This window comes from Carassius gibelio, chromosome B17 (genome assembly GCF_023724105.1).
Source record: "Carassius gibelio isolate Cgi1373 ecotype wild population from Czech Republic chromosome B17, carGib1.2-hapl.c, whole genome shotgun sequence".
Lineage (NCBI taxonomy): Eukaryota > Metazoa > Chordata > Actinopteri > Cypriniformes > Cyprinidae > Carassius > Carassius gibelio.
The window spans coordinates 25,360,538-25,372,019 of record NC_068412.1 but is presented as its reverse complement, the minus strand read 5'-3'; the positions used below and the strand labels follow the sequence as shown (position 1 = coordinate 25,372,019).

General features: G+C 35.0%; 1 protein-coding gene across 3 annotated transcripts in view; it reads left to right on the top strand.

The window, feature by feature from the left end:
- Positions 1–790: 790 nt before the first annotated feature.
- Positions 791–11,482, top strand: part of LOC127976509 (A-kinase anchor protein 6) — a 121,366-nt gene continuing 110,674 nt past the window's right edge. For 2 of the 3 annotated variants that reach the window (XM_052580963.1, XM_052580962.1), the window contains exons 1-2: positions 792–1,012; positions 1,488–1,752. The gene's annotated coding sequence lies outside the window, so the exon portion shown is untranslated. Of the gene's footprint in view, positions 1,013–1,487; positions 1,753–11,482 lie in introns of all 3 variants that reach the window. The other variant, XM_052580964.1, reaches the window with a different exon arrangement.

Below are 11,482 nucleotides of genomic sequence, written 5' to 3'. Positions count from 1 at the left end.
TTATATATAATATATATATATAACTAGTTTATTTTTTATACTAGTACACATATATATTATAAAAAATGAAAATGTATAATTTCTTCCTACATTTGTATATATATTCTGATTATAATACTTTTTTTGTTGGTGTTTTTTTTCGTAACTTTTTTAGTAAACATTCTCTTATAATAATAAAAAAAATGCTCAGTGAAACTACACCCTTTCATCAGCAGATTTTCTTGTTTCGATCGATTAAGCAGAATAGACGAATAAATAGCCTGTTTAGTTGCATCAAAAGTAAAGCGCAACTTTGTCGCACTCCAGTGGTTTCATAAACTAATGCAAGTGTTTGATGAGACGCACTAATTTAATTTTTCAATCTAAAATGAAAATTCCGTCCAAGAATAATATATATTTATAATATATCATAATATTATTATATTACAAAATAATATATCATGTATAAATGTTTATTTACACATGAATATATAGTTATATTAGTATATATTACATTTGCATTGAAACATTAGGCTACTTTTACGACTAGTAAATGTTAAACATTCTCTTCAAATTTTGCTCCAAATAATAATTTTCTTCTTAAACGTCGTGTGTTTAAAGATAATCTTCCTCTCTTAAATAGCGTCGGTCACATGACACTTTATTTATTTATTTACTTACTTACGAGTTCTAGGCAGTGCCTCCACGTCGCTCTGATTGGCTGATTGCACTGTCAGCGCGATAAAGCCCGCCTATCATGTTTTTGCTTCAGCAGGTGCTTATCTTGCAATGGGCGTGAAGGCATCTAACGTGGTTAAAATGGTTGGATTATTTACAAAGTTAGCACTTTATCCACTCAGACATCCTCTCTCTTGGTCATGTCCGAATCGAAATGAAATTTAAAATAATTGTAATACGAAATTACACGCGAATGAGCCAGTTTAATAATCAAGGCTGCACCTTTGCCACCATTATTCCACACCTGCAGTGCTGTGTACACCGAGGATTTGTTCTGTAATGATGCGAAAATAAGGTGACTAATAATAATAATAAATAATCCGAAGTTAATGGCAGTAAATAATGAAAATACAAAATAGGCTATTCTTGTTACGGTATTAATTGGTTAGGCCTAATTATTTGATTTAGTATTGAAATGTTACCCATAAACTTGATATTTTGATATAAAACACTAATAAATAACAACAAATTATATAAAGAGCGATATTAAATCGTATTTTAATATTTATAGTGTAAAGTGCTGTTCCATATGGCTTTAACTGTTCAAATATTGAAAATTATCATTTGAGACCATCGCTCTACCATGCTTCTAAACAGTTTTAGTAGGAAAGAAAAAAGTCTATTTTGAGAGGAACAAGAGTAAATAAGTAAGGAGCTTAAGGAACTAATTGTATATATTAAATGCCATTTAAAGTTACAAAATACAAAATCTGTGTATGTTCCTGCAAAACGACACCCCTCTCTCTGATGTAGTGCATCTGTTTTCACAGTTCTGCTTCCTCTATGCTCTGTAGCCACACCCACCGGGGGCCCCACAGCTGAGCACCACCCCTCTCCAGCCAATGGCAGCGCAGCACGGCCACTCCATCACTCCTCAGTTTCCAAGGTAACTGGGCTGCTCTCCTGAAAGGCGCTACATCATCAGCATCCGTCCAGCAAGGGCTGCTCGAGGCAGGCAGCCCTGCAGTGGATCGTATAGCAGGCACCTCCCTCACACACCGCACTGGATGGAAAAATGGAGTAGATAGTGTTATGGTGAGTACCCGGCTCCTGTCTTCTGCTACTATGGGCTGCTGCTTTTCTTATTTATTTTAATAAAAGCAGTGGACATCTGAACATGGATGAGATATGATACTAGCAAGAGGGTTTACTCCGATCAATCTGAAGGCAAAATGCAGAGAGAGACAGCATTGTTGAAGTGGCCTGCATAGAAAGGACCTGACGCATGCACAAATGCTATCCACAAGGGGGGCCAAACATACATCTGAGCCTTTTAAAGCCTGCAGGGAGGATTGTTTTCTTTTTGCACTATTGCTATATCTGTCTGTAAGGTAAGGAATGTGAACATGTCAGTGTTTATTATCCATCCTCCTTACACTGAAGCGTGGCCTGGTGTTTTCAGCTCAATAGCCCTGCATGTTTGTTTGTGTTAAGCCTGCTTCTAGGTGGATAGCTCATCTGGTGCATGTCTGTCTTTAGGATGCTGTAGGGTTTAATGGTGCATGTGGTCCGGCGGGCACGCCTGTGTCATTGCTTGGTCATGGTTCTCTCTCCTTTAGACATTGCCTCGTCACCTTGGGCCCAAACACACCCTGGAAGGGTGGCATTGCATGACATATGCTCTGAAATATCAGAATAGTTTTGCTTTCTTTTTGATAAGGCTGCATGTGTCCATCCTAAGGTGTGGTGTTGCACCACATGCTCAGAATTAGCATCCGTGTTTAACGTGACCGAGTTAACTTGGTGGAAAGGAGATGTTGACTTCAAATGGAAAAGTAAACATGCTATAATATGTCAAGTTCTCATCATATGACAATATACATAACAATATATACATACTATTCGCTATGAGGAACACCAATGTATAAAGTACAATTAAATGGTTTTTAAGGTAATACCATATTATCAGCATATTGTTTAAAAATGGAAATTTAAATTTTGTGGTACTTGGAAAAAAATCTTTTTTGCTTTGATGACATCAGCATTCTAGCTGGTATGGAATCTTAAGATAATGTTATCTAGGATGATTAGATATATATATATATATATATATATATATATATATATATATATATATATATATATTTATATTAAATATAAGAAAACAGCACTAACATCTGAACTTAAATTGAAACTCAAACCGAAAACATTAAAAAAATCATTACAAATATTAATAAAAACTTTAAATATAAACTCATTCAAAATATGAATTAAATCTAATAGTATGTCAATATGGAAAATAATGAATTGTTTCATTGTATTATTTAATCTATCTTTTGTTTATTATCAGATGTGTTTTATATATAGAGAGAGAAATTTGTTTTTCAATAAATATTTGCAAAAATATGTATTTATATTTTTTTTACCCCAATGAAACAATCACTACATAGAATAAAATTGTAAAAATATGCTTTGTGACTCTTGTAATAAGAATCATTTAGCTTATTGCTTTCTTATTTAAGCACTACTGTTACGTGTGACCTAGACATGATTGAAAAAAAATCCAAACAAAGGTGTATGTTTGTCAAACTAATTATTTTACCTATCTTTATATAATAAATAATAAGTGTATTATATTCCCAGATTATGTAAGTGTATAGGTGTAAAATCGGTAGGTAGTAATGAATTACAGTTTAGGTGGGTAAACAATGGAAATGGAAGAATTAATGTAATAAATGCAGCAGAAATAATGGATTTGAGTCTGCTGAAGTACTGACTTTTGATTATTTTATTTTTTTCCTTACGGTGTGCTTGTTTGTGTCTAGAAATGTCTTAAATCTCCTAGGACAACGGTGTATTTCAGTTGTGCAGCTTTAGGCACTGTTGCAGTTGGGTTTTGGGAAGTGATTCCTCTGTGATCCACCCCTCCCTCTCCCACGAAATCTCTGTTTTATTATGGTGATGAGGGTTTGTGCTTAAGCAGGGTTAGACGCTTGTCTGTGTCTGTGTTTGAGTGTGGAAGGCAGGGGTTGGGTGGTGAACAGAGCCCCCTTTTCCACAGCATTGACCCCTGTTAAATAAACCAAGAATATTCTGTGTAGCTGTCAGCTTTTGTTGCACTGCAAGCCCTGAACACAAAACTGCTCTCTAAGCTTGTTATGACGGGGACCAGATGACCCAGAATTCTAGTGTGGGGTGAGATGTGTGATCTTGAGAGCTGAGGGCACAGCTAAGGCCTTTAGCAGAAAGTGAATTTAGCACATGGGAAAATGTTGTATAGTTTAGCAAACCTGTGCAGGGTAGCATGCTTTCATGACAGATTCTGTTTCTTTAAATGCCCTGACATTGTAAAGTGTAAAAAAGCTTTTTAAGTGCTGAACCCAAATGCAATTTAAGCCTGACTTGAACTGACTACAGTTTGTTTGTACTTGAAAGCTGTTGTAAATAACGATATAGTGTTGGCTTTTTCAAGCTTGGTAATTTCCCATTTGAACACAGTGTGCAGTCAGTCTGTCTCTGTATCATGTCCACACACTTCTGTCATTATTCAAACATAATGAGAGCAGCTGCCATCTAACGTCACCACCCAGGGTGTGGCAGCAGCCGCTCGGGTAATTATTCTCTGTCAGCTTTAAAATATGCTTATGTTGAATTTATTACTCTTAAGTGTTGTTAAATGATTCAATAATAACAAACAGTAGTCGGAAAACTGTATCGAATCCAAATCAGTAATTCATCAATAATGTTTCCAATATTAATTGCTTTTCAACAATGCTGTTAAGGTCGTATTTTATTTGAATGTGTGTTTGATGAAAAATAAAAATGTACTGTGGTTGTCCAAGATTTGGACAAATTGCTCATAATTGGATCCTCTGCAGTGAATGAGAGTCCAAACAGCGGATAAAAACATCACTATAAGTAATCCACATAAATCCTGTCCATCAATAAATGTCTTGTGCGGTAAAAAGCTGTGCATTTGTAATAAACAAATCAGTTTTCTTTTTCCTTCAAACCATTGCTTTTGGCTTTATTTATAATAATGCTTTAAAATAATTGCTTTGCTATTTCTTTTAAGGATTTGCAAATTACAGCCCCCAATCTGTTTGAGCTACGGACATGCACGATTCCGTCTACGGTGTTCATTCATTTATTTTATAAATACACAACACCCAAAGTTGTGTAACCCTTTCAAAACACAAGAATATTCAATGATGCAGAGGGTGCAAGGTATTAACAGTTTACATTAATGTACTTTAACAATGTACATTAAACAACAATTGTAAATGCAACAAAATTGTCAAAATGTAAAAAAAAAAAAATATATATATGTTAGGTTTCTTATCCAATACTCTTTAAGCACATTTATGCAAAGTTTATAAAGAGTAGATTTTCCTGCTTTGGACCATGAAGTAATACAATAAGACATTTTTGAAAAGATCAAAGAATGCAAAACTATGATTTGTACCTGGTGGATGACAAAAAAAGTCAAAACTTGCACTGAAGGAGGGACCCGAGCCTAGAGAGCAGAATATGGGTGGGCCTTTTTTGCCAGTGAGCGTCCACCTAACGACTATCCAAAACACCTTAGCGACTGCATAGCAGCATGTTGGCAACCAGCCACAACACCTTAGAACTGTGGCTGTCAAGCAGGGACCAAGTTCATGAAAACAAAAAATATCCTAAATGCACATATACACAACCGTTCAAAAGTTTGAGTTCGGTGAGATAAAAAAAGTGTCATATGTTCATTGAGACTGTATTTATTTGATAAAAATTACAGTAAAAACTAATATTGTGAGAAATTACTATGATTTAAAATAGCAGTTTTACTTTAAAATGTAATTTATTCCTGTGATGCAAAGCTGAATTTTCAGCATCATTACTTTAGTCTACATTGATCCTTCAGAAATCATTCTAATATGCTGATTTGTAATCAATGTTGGAAACAGTTTTGCTGCTTAATATTTTTTTGACTACACTACACTGCAGCATAATATAAATACATAGTGTATAGGAAACATTGTTCTAGAAACATGGTGGTATAAGTAAATGCCACTCATTTGTTTTTGTTTTTTATATAAAAATCTACTTGTAATTTATACACTAAATATTTTTGTGTAGTATTTACTTTGAAAATAATTTCACTCATAAATCGTAGTAAATTTTAATAAGAATTACGCTAAGCAACACATTGAATTAAACATTTTGATGTTAAGTGTTTTTAATAGGTTAAATATTTGCTCAAGGCGGTCGACTGTGATGGTAAAGGGTATTTGAAATATCGTTTTTCCTTTGTGAAGGTTGGCATGGCAGAAGTAGTAATGAACTTGCTGAATAAATGACCTTAACCTTTAACCGCATTGATGATTGAGGTTAAGGGTTAACAATCTATTGATTAGAAACGGGTCAAAACTGTCCTGTAGAAATGATGGACAATTAAACAGAGCTTCCAAAGACATTCAGTATAATAGGGCCACGGCAGGGCTCGTTGTGCTTTGACATCATGTCACATGTCATACAAAACATTGTGGCCAATAGACATTACCACGGTAAAGAATGGTCTGACTGTGAGATAAAACTGATTGAGCTTCAAAGCCACATTACTTATCTTGTCAGTCAGCATCTGAGCTGGTTAGGACAACTCAAATTTTTATGATAATTCCATCTCAATATGCTGTATTTGCTGATATTTTGAGCATCCCACCCTGCAACACTGACTCAACCAATTGGTCTGTGGGAGTGTTTGGAGAAAATCTTTGAATAATATTTTTTGGTCTTTGGTTTTCTGCGGAAATGATGCACTTTACCTTTAGCTTAGCCTAAGTTGCTCCATTAGACTGACCTTGTAGTCTATTGATCATTTTGTCTTCACAGAATAGCACGATAAACAAAGACACATTTATATTGTAGAGTGAAAATAAAACTGCTTTATGGAAATGTAAGCCTCACAGGCTCTCTGTGACCCTCATATGTATAAATAAAAGCGTGTTTCTGCTGACTCATACAGGATATTGCTCTCTGCTCCTTTCAGAAAGTGGATCTGATTCAGTGTTACCCAGAACACATGTAGACGTGTCTTGTCTGTGATTTCTTCCCTTATCTTAAGATGCTGGAGGCTTGTTGTCCCAGCCAAGCTCTTTACAGAATTAAATAAGCCTATTAGGAAATGTCAAGGCTTTTTAATATATATAACTAATATTCAATCTTTCAACTCACTTTTTTAGTCATATGCATTATAGCTGTGTTTGTATTTTTTTATACAATAAAGAATACAATTATTTATGAAATGATACGGACAGAAGGAATTAAACAAAAAATTACTTAATTTGTTAAAATAAATATTTTTGTATATTAGTTATATTTAACAGTTTAGTTTTATTTATTGTTTATACTATCTTATACTTTATTACATGAAGAAGAAATTAGATTATTTATTCAGTGAGACTGACAGGAGAAATTGACTGTTATTAAAGGAGAAATAAACTATGATTGATTTTTAATAAACATTATATGTAAATGCACTGTAAAACAGTGACTGAAAAAAGACACCATGAATGATAGAAGAAAGGTCCTCTTTCTCCAAAATGGTGGATGTTGCCATTTGTGAGGTCATTGCTTCAGTTTCATGAATTATTAAAGTCCACTGGGTACTTCTTAGACACAGTTGTCTCTGATTTGTCCTGCTGTCATGCAGCTTATTGTTCCATTGGATGTGTAAAGCTGTGATTATATTTGTATCAGTGTAGATATTTTGGACCATTGTAATGTGCTTCTGACTGTTAGGAATTATATATATAAAGTAGCATAGGCCAAGTTAAAGTGAAGTGCCAATTATTTTGCCTCCAATTAATTCTTTTTTGTTGTTTAATGTTGTCTCAGAGCAAGACTTCAGGGGCAGATCTACGAAACCCCTGCTGCCACACCAGTTGGCAGCAACAAATTAAAGGTTATGACCAATTTGAAAATTTACAAGCGCGAATCTTTCGTGATTCCGCTCCGAACTCCCGAACTGATTCAAATGATTTGCGATCCCCAAACTGACTCAAATGATTCGCGAACCCACTTTTTACTCCCGAACTGACTCAAATGATTCGCGAACCCGCTTTGAACTCTCGAATTGATTCAAATGATCCGCGAAGCCGCTCCGAACTCTCGAACTGATTCAAATGATTCGCGAACCCGCTCCGAACTCCCAAACTGACTCAAATGATTCGCGATCCCGCTCCGAACTCCTAAACTGACTCAAATGATTCGCGAACCCGCTCCGGACTCCCGAACTAATTCAAATGGTTTGCGATCCCCAAACTGACTCAAATGATTCGCGAACCCGCTTTGAACTCCCGAACTGACTCAAATGATTCGCGGTCCCGCTCCGAACTCCCAAACTGACTCAAATGATTCGCGATCCCCGTAACTGACTCAAATGATTCGCGATCCCGCTACGAACTCCCGAACTGATTCAAATGATTCGCGAACCCGCTCCGAACTCCCGAACTGATTCAAATGATTCGCAATCCCCAAACTGACTCAAATGATTCGGGAATCCGCTTTGAACTCCCGAACTGACTCAAATGATTCGCGAAACCACTCCGAACTCCCGAACTGATTCAAATGATTTGCGATCCCCAAACTCTAATAATTTACAAAGTATTAATATACTGTAATATTTTTGTTGTTGTTGTTGTTGTTGCTATAAAAACAGACTTAAGCCATCAATAGCCTTTAAAATGGCTTAAAATGCATTATATAAAAAAATTATGAGGCAATAATGAATGGTTAATAATAACACTGTTACAATAATACAAAACTGCTTAGTTTCCTTTTGCATGAATTGTGAATGCTTGAGACTAATAATAAATTAGAGTCATAATAAAGTTATAGCCACAGGTAAATGTCAAGAGCTACAATTGTGATTTGTAAATAATACAATTTATTCATTTAGTTTTTTATTTGATTAAAGTTATTTTTTCACCTCTATAGTAGTTTTTTTTTCCATCATCATATTTGAGGAAGGGGGGCACAACAATACAATCCTGCTTAGGGCACCCATTTGGCCAGCAGCGGCCCTGAAGGTGTTGTTATACACGTCTCTGGGAATGTGTGCTCTACTACACATACACACACACACACAAACACACACACACACACTGAAGCACGCGTGGTGTTTTCAGCTCTTCACTATATTGATGCATGATGTATGCTACACATGTGCACGTCAGTGCGCTATGAGAGGATTTCACCGTTTCATTTGATAAAACTATCGTCATTCATTCGTATCGTATACACAGACTGCTGCAGTTGTGTGTCTGTGAAGGGTAATGAACCGTGAGCTGGCAGCATTTATTTTTCTCTATCATTCCTCCTACAGTCTCATTCATTACTGTATAGGCTCTTTGTGTTTGGTCAGTATGTGACGGCCAAAAGACTCTAGAATTATGGTGGTTAACTTGCCAGAACATCCACACTTTCTTCAGTAAGTGTAAAATATAGTTCACTGCTAGTTTCTTTAAAGGAATAGTTCACTCAAAAATGACTATCTGCTAAAAAATATACTCACCTGCTGGCCATCCAAGATGTAGATGAGTTTGTTTTTCATCAGAATATTTGGAGAAATTTAGCATTTCATCACTTGCACACCAAAGGATCCTCTGCAGTGAATGAGTGCCGTCAGAATGAGAGTCCAAACAGCTGATAAAAACATCACAATAATTTACAAATAATCCACACCTCTCCAGTCCATCAGTTAAAGTTAAAGAATAGTACCTAGCCATATTGGCCTAGAAAATCGCAACTTTTCATTTTCCGTCAGTCTTAGTGCACAATGAAACTACAGAAGAGAGAGGAAAAATATGAGATGCTAACGGTCTAATCAGATTCAATGATCTATGTTAAGCTAAGCTAAAAGTGCTACTGCCAGACCCAGAGATCAGCTGAATGGATTCGAAAACAGAAAATGAGCCTATTAAAAAAACTAATAAATAAATAAAAGTGTTCCTTTAATTTTAAACTTTCACTTCTGGCCAAAATACCAGTCCATAATTCATGATAATGCTTCCTCCAGTGAAAAAATCCATCACCTCTTGCTCTCTCACACCAAGTCTACCAACATATTTGTTTTGAACTGCTTTCATTTGTTTAGATTCTTTTTGCTTGTTCCAGAGGACAAATTTTTTAAAGGAAGCAATTTGAACAAATATGCAGCTTTTCATTTTCAATTGATGGACTGTAGAGGTGTGTATAACTTGTGGATTATTGTGATGTTTTTATCAGCTATTTGGACTCTCATTCTGACGGCACCCATTCACTGCAGGGGATCCATTGGTGAGCAAATAATGTAGTTTAATTTACCCAAATCTTTTTAGATGAAGAAACAAACTCATCTATAATATTGGATGGGCTGTGGGTAAGAATTTGTGGATTTTCATCAAATGTTCTTTTTTAGGTGAACAATCACTTTAATTATGATAATATATTACAGCTCTGATTTGCATAAAACACGTTGGAGCAGGAGAACTACTCCTGTGGTTCTTTGAAAGCCAGTTTGTAACTTAATCAAGGATTTGCAAAGGGATAATAAAGGTTCTTCATAACCGACTTTTATGCAAATGTAAGACAGCCACTTAAGATTTAAGATTTAAAATGATGTAGTCTTGACAGAATGTTACTTAGAGTTCTTTATTGCATGTAAGAAGCTCATAATTCTATCAGAATTTAATGCTCCCATATAAACTGTTTTATCCTGACGTCTTTTTTTTTTCATTTCACTTTAGATTTGCTCCCTTTTCTTGAAGGTGTGAGGAACATTTGAGAAGGGGGCGAGAAACAAATATTGGCTGTATCCACAACATATCTGCTTGTGGATACAGTTAATAATTCAGTGGATTTGGGACAGAGCCCCAGAGAGAAGAATGCTACCTGCAGAGAGTTTCAGGCTTTACACTGTATTTGTAAGCAGAGTTTCAACTGTGGATAGTTTCTCCTGTATGATGCTGCAAAGTGACACAGCAGAACTAGACTTCTAACATTAAAATCTTCAAAGCTTTTCCTTGAGATTGCCCTTACAGAGCTCACAAGACTTGAGTTAGCAGTTATGTTTTAAGTATTTACTTTGTTTCAGATGTTTCTCTTAAAATTCCTTGAGAGAAATAAACACATCACTGAATAATTTGGTGTATGATTTACATTTAAAATTTTCATTCCGAGTATTTAACATTTGATCAACATTCAACATTTCAACATTTAGGCCTAATATTTAATTTAACATGTTACTTGTTGTTTCTTTGTTTTTTTTGTTTTTGTGTGTCTGAAATTTACTAGCAATTTTTCAGTGAAAATCTTTTTTTTTCAATCATAAATAATTACAAAGAATCCATAAGCAACTCTGAATTAAAATGAAATTTTGAAGTAGAAAGACTGAAATAGTATTTTCTTCTAAAATGTACTGCAATAATTTGTTTTACTTACAACTTCAAAGAATATTTTTTACAGTTCACTTCAATAATCTTTATTTACAACTTGAAAAAAATATATACTTTTTTACAGTGTAACAGACACAATAAGACATTTGTTGACATACAGTAAGAGTTTCGTGCTATAAAATGAACACTGTACTATAGCTCAGGTCATTTGAACTTGGGAGAATAACATGAGAAATGTGTGAATTCACATTGAGATCTTAGAGTTCAGTCTCTTGGCAATTCGTAATAGTTTGAGACGTTGTTGAGCTGTTTTATGATCTTATTTTTTGTTGCAAGCAGGAGACTTGAAGGAATAGTTCACCCAAACATGAACTGTCATCGTTTACTCGCCCTCATGCTGATCTAAA